This window comes from Protopterus annectens, chromosome 1.part1, assembly GCF_019279795.1.
Source record: "Protopterus annectens isolate FY-2018-M chromosome 1.part1, PAN1.0, whole genome shotgun sequence".
NCBI lineage: Eukaryota > Metazoa > Chordata > Ceratodontiformes > Protopteridae > Protopterus > Protopterus annectens.
The window spans coordinates 732192143-732210143 of record NC_056726.1 but is presented as its reverse complement, the minus strand read 5'-3'; the positions used below and the strand labels follow the sequence as shown (position 1 = coordinate 732210143).

The 18001-nt window shown below is 37.6% G+C and overlaps 1 protein-coding gene and 1 non-coding gene across 3 annotated transcripts in view; both read left to right on the top strand.

Annotated features, from left to right (window-relative positions):
- CNTFR (ciliary neurotrophic factor receptor) overlaps window positions 1-18001 on the top strand; it is a 2564731-nt gene that overhangs the window by 437234 nt on the left and 2109496 nt on the right. The gene's annotated exons all lie outside the window — the stretch shown is intronic.
- On the top strand, window positions 4703-4870 carry LOC122816892. Its single transcript, XR_006367117.1, has one exon. It is a non-coding gene; the product is annotated as a U1 spliceosomal RNA (small nuclear RNA).

Sequence of the window (18001 nt, the reverse complement as noted above, 5' to 3'; positions counted from 1 at the left end):
TCAGTATACTGGATACTGATAATATTAGCTAAGAGATAGTTAAATGACGTGTGTTTGATTCTTATTAGGAATGACAATTACATCAATACATTTGTCATCAGTATTTCATCTGTAAACTTGACAAATCAACGTTCTTAATTGTTTGAAAATCAGCCGTGTTATACATTTGTATGGGAATTAAATAGGCCAAAGATAACTGATGTATTGACTTCACTACATATGAAGCAGTGCTGCTTTAGGGCCTCAATTAGCAAACCATTTAGTATTTATGTTTTAAAAGTAAGCGCTAGCAAAACTATCCCTCATCTGTTCTACTGGTGCTAAATTAATTCTGTCATACCTGTGAGTCTTAAGACAGAAGCCAGCTGCCTTAAGTATTATGGACAGGTACTAAAACATAAATGCTTGTCTAAGAAAGCTCATGCCATTTTAAACTGAGTTGATTCCTATTGCGTATGTATTTAACAATAACGCATTTCATTGTGCACAATGCAATGAATGAGTTATATGATTAGTAAAAGTATTTGTGTAGACAGTCATACACTTTGACACTTTGAATCTTTTTAATATATACACCACACAACTTTTTAGTTATATACTTTTCGTGAGAAAAATCTTTTAAATATAAGCAACGTTTGTAGTTTTTTAGATCTTGTATTCCACCTTTTTAGTACAACAATGCACTTATCCATAGGACTAGCATGAACAAGAACAGCAAAATGGACATTTAGTGTATTACAGCATGTATACTGCGGTGGTGGTGCTGCGGTAACATTGTCGCCTCACAGTAAGACGCTGTCCTGTTCGATTCTCAGCTGGAGCATCTTCTGTGTGGAGACATGCATGAATGAGAGTACCTTCGTTGAAGGTTGTGCGTCAGAGCTGGCAACTCGGCACGTAAAAATCTACTGCCAATCATTAGCGGACCAGAGTTCTACTGTGGCAACCCCTAACCGGGAAAAGCCGAAAGACACAACAAATGTATTACAGCATGTGCAGATATCCATATCTGGCAATGTTGAATTCTATTTGTAATTTTCTAAATTTGTCAAACTAAATCTTTTGTTAATTTTAAAGTAAGGCTTGTAGACTAAAATGTTCTATGCAAAGTTCCCCTTGTAGGTTGTAAAACAGATGGTTAAAGTCAAATTTTCTAACACAAATACAGCAGAAATGTAATTACTAGTGATTTAATCCATTCATGTTGTTTACATGAAATATATGCAACTGACTTCTTGGATGTCTTTAACTTTGGCATGCCTTCTAGGCATTTTTTTTTTGTATTTCTTCTCAAAAAGTAGCTTTAATGATCACAATCAGTTTAATGCTACATGTCAAAACTACAGTTATGGTTGGTTGCAGTTTTCTGTATATAAAACAATAAAACAATTTTCTGCAACAATAACCTATAATATTTGAAGCAGGCTTACTAAATTATACATCTATACACACAAGTGCAAATATCTGGAAACTCTTTGTAACATATGGACTGTGAAATTGGTCTGTTATATTTAATGTGTCAGTTTTTAGAAATTGTGACAGACTGCCATACTTACTCTGAAACATTTTATTTCCAATGCCAACCTGTAAAATACAAATGAGTAAGTCTAAATGTCTTCAGATAAAAATACTATCAGAATGCCTTATTTGTAATAAAAGAAGCATTGTAAACTTGACATGCTGTTTCTATTGTTAGGTAAAATCAGTAATAACCACTGATATTGTTAATAGAATGGATGCTAAGTTTGTAAAACTTTAGTGCAGACATTTAACCATTAAAGTTTGTAAATAGAGCCCCTTAGTTCATGTATCAGTTGTTTTCATAAAACATCTCCCAAAATGCTTTTTGCTACTAAAAATACAGTAATTGGAAGGGCATTCTGCACTACCAAAAATACAACCATATTTACTTTTCATTAATGCTGGAAAAATGTTTGCATATAGTTATCATTAATACAGGCACATTTCTTTCGTTCAACTTCTTTCATAGACATGCAGTGAAATCTACGAAAAAAACTGCAAATTTTGAATTGGAGAGTAGACAGTTCATTGCAAAATGCTGACACACTTATTTTTCCCAGCTGATCCGTTGTCAATTTACAGCAAGTGAAAATAGAGCAGTATTCCATGTTATGAAGACATACAATAACCCATTCAAGATAATCCAACATAAGATCTTTTTGATGAACAGATGAACAGAATTAATCAAATGATACAATAAGTATATCACAAGTAAGGCATTTGGAACAAGTAAGGCATTTGGAAACCAGTGCATTTTTTTGCCTATGTATTAAAACAAAGACTTGATTTTATTCTCTGTGTAGCCTAGAAACTAGATCTAAATATATTACATCTGCTGATAAACTTATATTCAAAGAAACCCTGAGCTGTTGGGCATGATCCACTTAAAGAAATCCAAATCCCTCAGTGCCACATGCTCCAGGGATCTAAACCTTGTCATCACAATGAACAAAACATGCTGGAGGGATAGGTTCCTGACCCAGAGACTCCCCATACTCTGGAATAGACTGCTCATACATGTCAAGCAGATAGTCTCCTTGGCCATCTTCAAAAGGAACCTTGATGATTAGATGGGAGATAGGAAATTCACCCCGGGGATCATGTCAGTCACCCTGCTAGACAGGGGTCCAGGAAAGTAAATATTGTGGGAAGAAATATCCAGGGAATTGTTATGGCTAGGCTTGTATAGGCCCTCGGGCCGATAGCCTTGTACCAACCTATGAACCTATGAACCTATGAACAACTTACTACATATAGAATCATAATAAGTTTGGCTGGCATGAATGACCCACTTAAATGATGCAACAGTTGAAATCCACTTGTCTAAAAACTATAGAATTTTATTAGGATTGGCTGTCTCAAAAGAACTTTCATACAGTGCTTGTCAGACTGATGGAACTATAATTCTCAGCAGTACTAATGTCAAACCCTCATTGACATGGACATAACAATGGTTTCCTTCCATGTGTCAGGAGCATATTCTGTCATTAGGCTACAATAAGTAGGTTAGGAAAAGGTGTATCTGATTCGGTGGCACCAGTTGTATTATACGTCCAACTAAAACTGGAGTCCTGTATCACTGCATCTGTAAGGCCAGGCATCTATGAGTTGGAGGTATTGTCCTTGTTCCTAATTTACATCTGCTCCTTTCAAATCAGTTTTAAAATGAAAGAAAATGTACTTGCTATTTGGCTTCTACTCATGCAGTAACACTCAGAAAATTGATAATATAAAATACAGGTTTCTACCTCAATGAAAACAGTACATTTTGCATCATTAATTAAACTACATAACCCATGGAGAAGGCAGTTGGCAGTCATCTGCCTAAACCAGTTGTTTCTATCTCCCGAAAAAATGAACAAACTAGAACCGACATAGGTTTTAGTCTTGAAAATCCCTGTGAGGAATGTGTTGTTATACACAGATACAAGAGTTACTTATATATGATCTTATCACTGAAGCACTGACATTGCAGGAAAAGTAGCAGCAATCGGTGTTGACTCTTGGTTGATGGTCTTTCCCATAACATTGACAATGAGAAAAGAAAGCCTATTTTGTGCCTCTACATGGAACTATTCCCTGCACCTCCTTTTTGTCTAGGAATAGGCTTGTTCAGAGACCACTAACTTATATAACAATTTGCATTTTAGACAGGCAATACAAGGTCAAGGTTGCAACAACCAACACATGCTTGTGTATGTCAGGGATTATTCCCGGGATCCCTGTAGGTCTAATTTTTACCAGTACATGTTCAACCTACAAACTATGTTAGACAAACTAGACAAAAGAATATTATGATTTCATGCAGTATTATGAATAATTTATTTGAATGTTTAGCAAAAAAAAAAAAAAAACAGTTCTGAGCAACTAGCATGAAGGACTTTCCATTGGTGCAGTCTGTACAAATCCGATTGATATTCAGATAACATATAATTCTTTATTAAATTCCAGCTAAGTGTGCTGGCATATGTTACACATCCACTGCCCTACTTCTTCTGGCATAGCTGTCAATCGGACATTGTTACGCCATGTATAATGCACATGTTTAAGTGCTTAATATGCATGCAGTCGAGAATTTCATTTAGACTCCTAGTCCAATTTCCACAGAGCACTATCTGGTTAAGTTATTTTCTTAGGTTCAAACAATTGGCAAACGGAAATTGATTTACTTAAAACTTGAACAATAGAAAATAACTTAAGGAAAGCTCATAGCCTTAATCTTCTTTGATAACTGACAGACAAAATAAAGGTAATAATAGACACTACCTTGTTGTCATTGGTCTGATTCACTTACATAAGTAGTCTGAATTTGAGAAGTAACTTTGCTAAATTATTGCTTTTAGTTTATTGCTAGTTTGAGAATTTTTGATTAATACTACTTACCTAGATTGCAGATTAATGAAATAAAAACAGCAAATGATAAATTATTCAGAAACTGTTGCCCATTAAGATGTGAGAATAATCACCATTGTAGTGTTAAGTTGGAAAAGCTATATATGCTGAAAACTTGAGAACAAAATATTGACTTGTGCTTTAAGTCTGGACTTGTATATGCTTCTTGTACTGAAGTTTTGTAGTTTTGACTTGTTTGGATTTTTGCACAAAATGTATACTTTTTGCATTTATTTGGAGTACACTGTAAATGTGCAGACTTTTAGTTAGAGTTTTGCTGTTTGACATGCTTCTTACCTGACAGGGGAATACCACAAACAAGAAGGTGGTTTCCCAAGGGTGAGGCTCTTCCATTGCATATTTTGGTTGGGTTGACCCCTGTGTGTTCCCCAAATGTGGGAAACTCAACAGCATAATTTATGGTTGGATAACACAGTGGTGCAGCAGTAGCATTGTTGCCTCACATCAAGAAGTTTTCCAATTTGATTCTCAGCTGGGGTGCCTTCTGTGCTGAGTCTACATGTCCTCCCTGTGTTCATGTGGGTTTTCTCTGGGTGCTCCGGTTTCCTCCCATGTTACAAGGCCTCATCTGAAAATTGGCTCATTCCAAGTCGGACTTCCCAGTTAACAAATGTAAAATGAATAAATAATTCTTCCTTTAGAAATTTGGAATGATTACAGAGCTGTTATGTACTGCTTTATTCTGACTTTATCTGGTATGTCATTCTTATCAGTTTAAGCATGTTTTAGAAACTATGTCTGTTACACATCAACTTGATATTTATGTATTTTACTATTTAAATTTGCTTTTTAGGTATATTTCTGCATTGAATTTGTGCATACATGTCTGTTTCTTCTGTATTTTAAACCATAGCATTTTGATTGCATCATTACTAGCAAACATATAGTCATAGTTCTGACTTAATATATTGATTACTTGTAATACTTGTACTTTGGCTCAGCTTATGGATGAAAACAGTCTTTAGACTAGTCCATGTAGTTGATTGGCCAACAAATAAAACTACTATTGCCATTTTTGAGATTCAAATCAAATATGCATACCATTTTATAGGTTTATAGGTGTATAGGTTCATAGGATGTTACTAGGCTATTGATCTGAGGGTCTTTACAAGTATCGCCATTAAATCCCAATATAATACTAGATGAGAGATATCGCCCAAGGTTTTTCTAGCAAGGACTACTCATCTCTAGGAGAGAAGCTGGAGCAATCCCCAGCAGAAATTTATGGTTTTCTATCCAGTCATCCAGGTTGTTCTTAAACAGGGTTGCAGAGGTTTGCTGCTTGACACGGATTGGAAGCAAATTCCAGAGGAGTGGAAACTGCTGAGAAATGAATCTGTCTCTCCAATAGGTCCTCTTTATATTGCAAGCTTGATTGAAGTCCCTGGAAAGGGTGAGTCTAGTCCCGTTTGACTTACGGATGTGCAGCATGTCCATTAGATTTGGATCAGAGATAGCCCTGTAAACCAGACATAAGTCACCTCTAAGTAGTGTATATGCTATAAGTACAGTGACGGTGACATCAGTCTGTCTGTATAAGACATGTATCAGAGACCCTAAATGTTCTTAGTTAGAAATCTCTGAGGTCTCTCAAATTGCTGCAGGTTTTTGATACTGTGCATACCAAAGGGAGTATTATATTCAATAATAGGCCTGATGAGGGATGAATACAGGGGTGTTATAACCGCTTTTGCTCTTGAGGTGATGCCTTTGCTAATCAGGTGAGTGAAACAGAATGCCTTCCTCACCACAGTAGACATATGTGGTCAAAGCTGAGGTCAGTCATTTTGTGTTCCCAGGTCTCTCACTATTGAATTGGTACTCAGGGTATTACTGTTTATTTTATAATCAGCAAGGAAATTGTTTTAACCAAAGGGAATGATGATACATTTTTTAACATTTAATTTAAGGCCATGGCTTTGGCACCAATCATTGATCTATGTAAGCCTCTTTAGAAGTACGCTGACATTGCTGGAGGATTCAGTGATAGCACCTAATTTGCAGTCATCTGCAAACATGGTTAGCCACATCCCCTCCATTTTGGCCTGGACTTCTGAGAAGTATATGCCAAACAAGAGGTGGCCCAGCACTGACCCTTGTGGGACCCCAGTGGTGACAGATCTACTGGTAGAGATAAAGTCTCCCACTTTGACAGAGTGTTGTTAATCTGTGAGACAGTTTGCAACCCACCTGACAAAAATAGGGGTTGATATTCAACTGGGTGAATTTGTCAATGATGCCTGAATGTGGGATAGTGTTGAAGGTCTTGGCCAAGTCAAGATAGGTTGTGTGCATGGCTTTGCCCTCATCTATGGTTCTGCTCACATTCTTGAAGAAGTCCACCAGGTTTAGCAGGTATGACCTGCCCCCTGACAAAACTGAACTGGGACAGATCTAGGGTTTGAGTTCACCTATATCTTTATTTATGAGGTCCATGATGATTCGTTCCGTTGTCTTACAGATGAGGCTGGTTAAACTTATGGGTCTATAGTTACCCAGGTCTTTTGCCGAGCCTCCCTTGTCCATTCAGTGGGGATAAAGCCAGTACTCAGGCTGTGGCTGAACACAGTGCCTAATGGAGTAGCTAGCTCTTGTTTTAGAAAATTAAGACTGCAGCTCAGAATGTCATTTGGTCCCATGGAGGCTGTGTTCTTAGCATTGGAGAGAATATTGATGACTTGCTCTTTGGAGATGCAGGGAGGAGGAGATGATGAAGACATGGTTTGTAGTATGTTCAGGGGGGATAGGGGGATGAAATTTTAATCAAATCTGTCTGCTAGCAGGCTTACAATTTCCACAAAAGCAAACCACCCTGGTGGACTGTAAGTATAAGTAACTTATATAACAAAAGAAAGAAACTGATATCTAAGAACAAGAGGGAGCCTACTCAACAGGGGAAGAATACCCTCCACAGCTAGAACAAGCAAATCATATATCTTGTAAAGTTCTCTAAGGCTAGTTACAAGTCTAAATTAGCATCCATAGCTAAAGACAATCATAAGGCATTCTTTAGCTATATATGGAACCTAAAAGGGAATGCCCAACTGTGTTCTGAATTTATACTGGACAGTACTACTCACACTGAACTTAAGGAAACTGCCAAGCTGCTAGCTTTCAGATTTGGCAATAACTTCAACCCCCTCCCTCCACCAGCCATACCCCAAAGCCTTCCTGGCAGCAGTCCTCTACCAGATATCTCCAAAAGAACAGGTCATAAAAGCACTCTTCAAAGGCAAAATCATGTCCTCTATAGCACCAGATGACATCCCAGGCTGCTTATTAATCAATCTAAAACAAGACCTAGCAGAACCACTTGGCACTCTCTTTAACCATAGCCTGAGGACCATCACACATCCCAACCCTGTAAATATTGTAAATAGCATTCTACTGTTGATGTGTGCATGTAAAGCATATTTACATTTCCTTAAAAGGTTTGTATGTAAACTGTTTCCACACCTAACCCATATCTGTTTTCCTTAAATGAAACTGTGTGATCCCTACCTTCAAGCTTAATGAATTTTTTAACTATGCATGATACTGCATGCATTTATGAGTAACTATTCTACATAAGATCTTTAATATTAATTATCATTTGTATCTAAATTGTATAATGCATCTTGGAGCTTTTCTCCGTGGGCCTCCACTGAAAATGGGTCAATTTGGCTGAGTGGACTTCCCCAGTAATCAAATTGCAAATAATTAAATAAATAAATAAATAAATAAATAAATAAAGGACTGACTTTGCTCTGGCAAATAGAGAATAGCCACAGTAATCCCTTTGCACAAAGGTGGTCCATCAACCAGCCCAGGGAAATATCACTCCATAAGCCTAACCAACTTTATCTGCAAAGCCATGGAAGGAATCATCATAGACCTTATCAACAAAGACATATGTGACCTTTAAACTCTTGACCTGACCCAGTTTGGTTTTGTAAATGGTAGAGCTTGCTTATTAGACCTCGTGGACTTTGAGAATGTCACCAAAGCCCTGGATGAGGGCAAATCAGTACATACTGCCTATCTTGATTTGGCCAAGGCTTTTGATGCAATTTCTCATTCAGGAATCATTGAGAAACTATCCTAGCTGGAGAATAACCCATGCATCCTAAATGGGTACCAACTGGCTCACCAACACAATGCACACTGTCAAAATTGGGTAGACCAACTCCACCAGTAGACCAGTTACCAGTGGGGTACAACTAAGATCTGTGCTGGGACCTTTACTGTTTGGAATCTATTTTTCTGCAGTGGAGGTGAAAGTAGATGGCCTGTGGCTTCCATGTTTGCAGATGACTGTAAACTGAGTACTATCATATTACAGAAGGAACTAACACAGACAAATCATTCGTGCCAATATATATATATATATATATACATATATATATATATATATATATATATATATATATATATATATATATATATATATATATATATATATATACTGTATATATGTATATATAGCACCCCTCTAAGTTCAACCCAGTGGTGGAAGACTTAGGAACACAGGTTGATATCAATCTAAACTTTTATCACCATGAGTCTATTCTGGTAAGGAAGGCCTTCTACATTGCACATCTCATAAATAAGGGCATCACATCCAAGACTAAGGAGCTTATAACTCTACTCAACCCTTATCAGACCACTGAGTACAATGCTGCCTTCAGTATGTACCTCACCAGACACCTGCAGCAAGTGGAAAGACCACAGAGGTTTCTTACCAAGATAATCCAGGGCCTCCAAAACATGTCATACAGGAAAAGACTGAAAACCCTGTCACTCATATCTCTCAACCTCTTAAAACAAGAAATCTGGACAAAGCTATAATGAAAAGTGGAACAAATGCCCAAAAATAGAGACATTTTTTAAATATTGCTCTTACAAACTTAGAAAGTTGATAAAATAACAGGTTTGGCATTAGCATGAGTTTTATGAAGGGTGTGAAGTCAGAAACTCAAACTTTTGTCATTATTTTCTAACGTTAAACTTTAATGATTTGCCACTAATTTGTCAGAAAAACACAAATTTATAAAAAATGGATGAAAAATATGAGGAAAAAATCTGGACAGTCTGCAAAAATCTGTACAGTTGCGAGGTATGCACTGTGTACTGTATCATACAGGCTGCAGAAATGTGACCTGTGCCTCGCCTAAAGAGCAGTCTCTGACCCTACCCTAATGGAAATGCTGCACATCCACAAATCAAATGGAACAAAATTCACTCCTTCCAGGGATCCTAGACTGTAATATTAAAATAATATGCTGGAGAGACAGATATATCTCCCAGAGATTGCTGCTCCCACTTCATGTGAAGCAGAGTTCCTTAATGATCCTATTTAAGGGCAACCTTGACAACTGGATGGGTGACCATAAATTCACCATGGTGGTGGCACCTATGTCCCTCACAGACAAGGGCAGTCAATGATGATCATAGAATCGGTCTGCTAATACCGCCCATCTAACTATCCTCAATAAGGTTACATGGGTTTAGTTACATGGTTAGGCTTTAAAGGCCGTAGGGCCATTAGCCTAGTAACCTCTTATGAACCTATGAACCTATGGGTTGTTGAAACTTACACTGCTCCAATGTTTTTTGACAAACCAAGAGGTGTATATATGAGTTAATGCAGTTTTCATGCCATAGAGGCAAGGAAACAATATTGGTGGGATGGCGTAATGCCATATCCCCACTTCGGACAGAGGCATGTTATAAAACCATGTAAGACCACACTCTTCTGACAGGGCTCTAACAGAGCATTTATGTTAAGCCTTTCAGCAAAAAGGCTTAAATTCAGCAAAACCACCTGAAAGAAGTTTAAAAAATGTGGATGTAAAGCCCAAATGATAGAGGTCAATTGGAATGCAGTGGTAGCTGTGATTTGGTTCAGATTGCTGTTCATATTTTTGTGCATCAAGATAAGGTTTATTGTTAGCAGCCTTGCACAGCAAGGTTGTATTTCTCAGCTTTTGACTGCAAGACATTAATATCAACAATTAACTGATAGGACTTCTTCAGCGAATTTTCTTTTCACTGCAGTTGTATTGCAGCAGTAAAGCTTAAAGACGAGACAGTTGGCAAATAAAAGTTAGTAGAGCAATTCTTCAGTGCATTCAAAATATTACATTATATAATATCTGTGAGTGTGAACATACTTCTCAAATGTACCTCATTATGTGTAACATTCCTCATTTTGAGTTGCAAAAAGTCTGTATTCTCATTGTTTCACATTGAAAGGGCCTATCACACATTCAGAGTGAAGATAATTTTAATTCATATTTGTATTTATTATTTATTTATTTGACATTTGTTAACCAGCAATAAGGCCAACTGGGCATGGACCCATTTTCAGTGGAGGCCTGGGGAGAAAAGCTCCATGCACAAAAAGAACATCAGGCATCTTACATATGTATATATATATATATATATATATATATATATATATATATATATATATATATATATATACACAGTGAATGCACAAAGTAGCACACATGCAACACTAACACATAATAGTAAGATATAAGCAGAAATGTGAGAACATTGGTACATAAAATCAATTACCAATTGAAGTTTTTTTATCAGTATATAGAGACTTGTTAGGCAGGATTGAGGCAGAAGCAGAGCCAGGAGTTTAGTAGTCTTCCTCATAAAGCTTTTTTAAAAAATGACACTATTTGGGATAGATCTGATGGTTAGAGGAATTTTGATCCAGGCCAGTGATACTGAATAGCTGTATAAGCTATGGCCTGTTAATACTTGAGACTTGTAGATATCCAACAAAAGTTGGTCAGAGCTCTAGAGAGAGTGATTGGGAATATATATATTGATGAAGGGTGAAATGGTAGGACAGGAATTAGGTTTATTGATTATGAAGTCAATGAAGAGCAGTTAAGAAAGAAGGAGGCAGTGAGGGAGCTTGAGACAGTTTAAGGATTTTAGACATAGGCACTGGTGTGAAGTGTAAGGTTGGTTTGCAGCAAATTTGGCAATTTTATTGTAACAAAGTTCTAGTTTTGTTTTGAGAGTGGATTGAAGGTTGGGTAAAATAGGTGAAGCATATGAAGAGTAGGAAGAAGATAGGTGTTAGCAAGGAACAGTCTAGAGTCATTAGTAAAGCATTTCTTTAACACATCAACTTTTTGGTGACTTTTTTGATACAATTTTTGACATGTAGATAGAATTTTAGTTGGTCATCAACAATGAAGTTCAGGAGTTTAGTGTGTGTTGTTACTTCTATTAAGGTGTTATCAAAGGAAGTGATGGTAAAGGATGTCTTGAAATGAGAACGAGATTTAGGGAGAAATAGAAGTAGCTTGTTTTTTTAGGGCTGAGTACTAGCTGATTGTCATTTAACCAGCTTTCAATGGAGTTGAAGGATTTTTGGTTGATAGATTGAAGGTATAAAAGATTGTCAGAAGAACAGATGATATTGGAGTCATCTGCATAGTAAATTAGAGAGAACTGAGGGCAGGAAGAGTGAAGTAATTATTTTGCATAGAATGGGACCAAAGATGAAACCTTGAGATACTCAAGCATTAATAGGGAGGAAAGTGGAAAAGGCGGAAAGCCACTTAAAAGACTACAGTCGATAGGAAAGGTAGCTAGAAAACCAATTGACGGTAGGGTTAGCAAAACCAAGAATGGACATTTTTGGAGAGAAGCAAGGGGTGAGAGACCATATCAAAGGCTTTAGAGAGGTCCAGAAAGAGGGAGGATACCATGTTGTTATTGTCTCTGGCTTTAATGATGGTATGAGTATAGGAGACTAGTGCAGTAATTGTACTGAGACTAAGACGAAAGCTGTGGTGGGTTGGGGTGAGTAGGTTTTCATTTTTAATATATTCAAGAAGATGCTTGTGGGTGCATTTTGTGAGTATTTTTGAAAAGGGAACAGACTTGCTATAGACCTATAGCTTGTTAGTTCTGTCAATTGTCCACCTTTGTGGAGTAGAATAATATAGAATTGTTTCCAGGAGGAAGGGGCTATAGATTCTTGGAAAGATCTGTTTATGAGGATGGAGATTGGATAGGATATAGCGTTAGCTGCCAATTTTAAGAATTCAGCAGGTATCATCTACTGAGGGAGACCAGGGCTTCAGTTTTTTATGCAGAGACTTTATGTATGAAGTAGGGACACATTTGAGAGAAAAAGTGGGTATGTTGGCAAGGGTAGGGGAGGAAGAATAGGGTTAGGAAGAGTAGGGGTGGGTGCCGACTGTGTTGGGTTCATTTGTTGATAGAATCAATGAAGTAGGAGTTGAACTTCATAGTTTATTTATTTAGTTTACATTTGTTGATCAGGTTTATCAGACTGAGCTAAGAAATCCTTTTTCAGTGGAGGCCTGGGGAAAAAAAGCTCTACTTATTATACAATTATCATTTAACAGAAGCAGTAAACAATGGCAATTCAAAATGTTTACAAGGCATTTAAATAGAAACAGTAATATGTCATATAAGAAGAAATAATTTTGACATAAGAGGTCTAACACAGTAAAATCATATTGCAACTAAGCAAGCTTACTTCTATTGAATATTTCTCTAGGGATGTTAGCGGTTTATGTTTTAGAAGACAGGTGAAAGACTAGTTAAAGAAGGCTAGAGAGAGCTTTGGGGAAGAATAAGTAGAGGGCAGGAGGTAGATTATCATTTGTATAAGAGAGATCTTTAGGGAGGGTGAGTACAATGACAAGATCAGTGACTTTTTAAGTACTCTTTGGTAGCTCCCTTTAATTGTTTAGAATGCGTGAGGGCCCTGATTTCTAGTGGGAGCCTGTTCCAAGCAATAGTAGGATGATACATATAAATGTTACACCCAAATTTAGTCTTTGGTTTGTAGATTTGTAGCAGGTCTTGGCTGGAGCTCCTGAGAGGTCTGGTAGAATAATAATGGGAGATGAGAGAAGATATTGTAGGACAGTAGGAAGGCTGTTATAGAATAGAGTCAATGACCTGGAGCTGGGAGAGGGGAAACTGGCGGGGTAATTCTACCCAGTTTAGGTGATTTAGTGAGAGACAGTGATGGGATTTAAAAATCTGTTGAGCAGTAAATCTAGCTACCTTGTTGTAGGTAGATTGTAATTTGGTCAGGAGTGAGTAGTTGAAATTTGTGACAATTTGAGAGCTATACTTAGACTAGGTAAGGATAAGAGAAAGTAACTGGCTTTGGTGGTGAGGTAATTCTTGTTTCAGTAAAGAAGCCCTAGTTTCTGATGAAACTTCCTGATACAATTATTTACATGTAAGTCAAACTTAAGTTAATCATTGATGATGACACCTAAGAGTTTTGTGCTAGATTCTACCTCGATTGGAGTGTAATTAAGAGACAATATGGAGAAGAAGGATTTAATGCGGTTAACGTTTTTGGGGAGAAAGAGTAATAGCTTCGTTTTTTGGGGTTAAGGATGAGCTGGTTATTGGGGAGCAATGTTTTGACTAAGTTAAAGGATGTCTGATTTGCTGAGAAGAGTTCAGAGGGAGAGTTAGCAATGTTGATGACTGTTGAGTCATCTGCATATTGAACCACAGATGAGTGAGGACAAGAAGCATAGAGTAGATTAGTAAAGACATTAAATAGTAATGGACTGAGAATAGATCCTTGGGGAACTCCCATTTTTACTGGGAGAGGAGGGGAGAGTGCAGAGTGTCATCTCACTGATTGCAGTCTGTCAGTGAGGTAGCTGGAGAACCAAGCAACAGTATCAGAAGAGAAGTTAAGGTTAGACACTTTGTTCAGCAGAAGAGACTGAGAGACCATGTCAAAAGCATAGTGAAACAACAACAGTTTTATTTCAGAGGGAGAATTATTAGGCTAAGGGTTTGGTATGCTGGGAGAATCAGGGTTAAGCAGGTTATTGATAGAGTTCCATATGTTAGTAATAAGCTAACTGCCCTTGCAAGCCATTTTAAGACTAGCTAATTATCCCTTGTGAGACTCAAACCCTGCACCTTGTGTTTGTAAGGCAAACACCTTAATCATTAGGCCACCCTCCCAACACAATAAGATTTGCATAGATTAGTACTAGGCTAACTGCCCTTGTGAGCCTAGCCAATTATCCCTCGTGAGACTCAAACAGTGCACCTTGGGTTTGTAAGGCAAACACCTTAACCATTATGCCACCCTCCAGAAAACATTTGGTTTATTTTGATGGTTTGTTTGAGCTTTTAGATAATATTTTTTTTGTCCACTTTGATTTGTTTTTTGGTGAGTTTACAAAGGTGTTTGTACATTTGTAGGTGTTTAAGGGATTTATATTTCAGCCAGTTTTTTCATGCAACATCTCTATTGTGCATAAGGATGTGAGTTGAATGTGAAAGTCAATGTGCTTGGAGTAATTTAGCCCTTTTTTTCCTGACAGGAGCTAGGGGATTAAGAATATCCAGGAATATGGAATTATATTTCAGAATGGCAAACTCTAATGGTAGGCTGCAGAGAAAGGACTACATTATGAAGAGCAGTCTATTGTTAAATTCATCTGGGTTTAAGTTGGTGAGGCTTTCATTTCATTCTTTAAGTTAGTTTTGCCTGATTTGATGTAGGGAGTTCCTTTGGATGTGGGTTTGGAGTTGGTCACTGATAGAATCTGGGAGTGTTATAGGGTCACAATACAAGCTAAGATTGGATACAAGGATCCAGTCGAAGACAGAGCCAGAATTTGAGGATTTAAGATTGAGGTCAGGAAGTCAGAAGTGAAGGTTAGCCAGTTGATATTGACATCCCTTAGAATTATAGCTTAATTTGGGATCTGATTGGAAGTCTAGGAGAGCATGTTTTCAAGAGTGGGGTATTGTTCTCAGGAGGTATGTAAATACCAGCATTATATAGCTTTTTATGGGTATTTGGCTTGGAGATGGCAAGAAGGATTTATGCTGAGTGAAAGTAAGGAAGTGGTATAGATAGGGAAGAGAGAGAGATTCAGTTGGTTTGACTAAAGTATTGCTAGTCTACCAGCTTTTTTGTGCAGCCTATCAGAGAATATGATATTATAGCCAGAAGGAAGAATGTCTGTGTTGGTGGTTTGGGTTTTAAGCCTTGTTTCAGTGAGAACAACTATATCTGTAGAATACTGAGCAATCCATGCATGAAATTCACTAATTTCATTTTGACGACTATGGATATTCATGGAGATGATAGCTAAACTCTTGGTGAAGGTTTAGGATTAATGATAATAGGGGGAAGGTGGGTAGTGACATAGTTGGAAGAGGAACTTGGGCCAGTGTTAGGGTGAATATCACCACATAGGAATATAGTTTTGTAGATAGTTGAAGTACAGGAGATTTTAATTTGTTGATAAGGTGATAAAACTTTGTTTTGTGAAGATGAGGGTTGCTGACAAGATATTTATATTTGTGCATGAGAGTGTGAGATCGATTAATCAAATACAGTATGTTTATGATGTGGTATGGTTTATCTGAGTTAATGAGAGGGTGAGTGAGTGTGGGTGATTGATTAATCGGTAGGATTTTTTGTTGTACAACAAGTAAGGAGAGAATGTAGTAGGAGAAAAAGTACAGATATAGACAAATATGTTTGAGATGGAGGAAGAAGAGGTGTGATGGATGAAGGATAAAAAGATGAAGGCAGGCTGGGGGTTACTTGAAGATGGGTAGTTACAAAGAAGAGATAGGGAGTGGAAACCATGTGAGAGAAGAAGCAGAGGTGGGAGAAGTGCAGTGGAGGGAGGAATAAGGGACAGATAGGCTGTGTGGTGTGTGCATGTGTGTGTGTGTGTGTGTGTGTGTGTGTGTGTGTGTGTGTGTGTGTGTGTGTGTGTGTGTGTGTGTGTGTGTGTGTGTGTGTGTGTTTGCATGTGTGTGTGTGTGTTTAGGAGAGAAAAGAGAAGGTGAGAGAGGGAATAGAACTAAGTAATGTAGGGAAAATAAGGTGCTGAGAGCAAGAAAGGCAGAGTGTGTGGATTGGGTGGATTTTTTGAGGAAAGGGAGGCATCTATATGGGAGTTGATGTAATTGAGATAGTATGAATGTAGAGGTAGTGGGGTGAGTGGGAATTGGGTTTAGTGTACGGGGAGCGAAGTGAAGAAACAAGGCCTAATCATTGCAGCAGAAAATGTCAAGAAAAAAAATCTGTGAGGAGAGGATTCCTACAATTCAGTTGTTAATGAACCAGAGTAAAACGTTTGAAGCTATTGGGGGGGGGGGGGTGTAAATAAAGAAAAATAGATAAAGAAAAAAGTATATAATACAGAGCAAGGAGACAGCTATAGAGCAAGAAATTGAAAGGAACAGAGAATACTTCACAGACAGGATTAGGAAGGGTTGAAGGAGGGGAGGGAATAGATTAGAGTTTCAACAGGTGAAGTAGCTAGAGCTGCAGGCATAAAACAGGGTTCTTAAGCAGAGAGTGAACCACAATACAATTTGAGCAGGTCCATGTAGAGAAAGTGGGATAGATTAGATAACTAGAAGGGTGCTACAGGAGATGGAACGAGTTATACCTAACCCTGGGCAGTGTCCACACTAAAACAGTAAATTTCAAGTTTATATATTAACAACAGGATATAACAAAATATGGAGAGAAGCCTTAGTCAAGTGTACTTTAGCTCTGTTGAGTGTAGTGGTCCGGGGAGTGTTGGAGATTGGAATTGCAGTTTTTCACATTGTAGTGGCAAACTTGCTTTACCTACTCTGTCTAGTTTTGTTAGATAGAAGGCTAGAAGGAGGAGAACAACAAACACAGAAAATAAAGCATGGCTGCAGGTCTAAAAGCAGAAATAGTGGCTGAGAGAAAGTGATTATGCAATAACATGTAAAGTAACCAAGCTATTTCCAGGTACACAGTCAACATGAACACATGAGACAAGCTCTGCTAACCAAGTTTCCATTATGAAGGAAAATTTGGGATAATTAAGAACGGAAGAAAGATAGCCACCAAGTAGGAGTACCTACTGAAGGTATCCAGTAGCTGAGGACATGCAGTTATGTGTGTTTAGGTTAAATTAAATATAGGGATAAGATACAGTGGTTACAAATTGAACTAAGTAGCTATTATGAAAGAAATTCAGTTAATGCAATGTTCAGTACTGCTTTGGATCAGATTGATTGCTGGAAATATCCAGAAGTTAGAGTGAAGGGATTATGAAGCTGAAATCATTAGAAGTAAAGGTAGGACAGGGTAGTTTGTCAGCATTAGAAGTACATTTATATCTTGGTCTGAGGACTTAGGTCAGAGGATATGTGATTGGCAGTAAAGTGTATAAAAGGAAATTCCTTGGTTAGCCAAGCAGAATCAGCAGAGACTGCAATCACATAGGTCAGTTTGCAAAGTAAACACAGATAAAGTAGTTAGACCTGCAGGCATAAAACAGGCTCCTTAAGCAGAGCAAGAACCATAATGTTGTTTAAGAGATAGTCAAATGTAAATGATAGGTAGAGAGAGCAGGTCCTAGCAGAGAAAGTGGGATAGTTTAGGTGACTAGAAGGGGACTACAAGAGATGGAGTAAGTTAATCCTAACCCCAGGCAATGTGCACACTAAAAAGGTAAGTTTCAAATTTATATATTAATAACAGGAAACCCAAAATATTGAAAGAAGTCTTAGTCAAGCATACTTT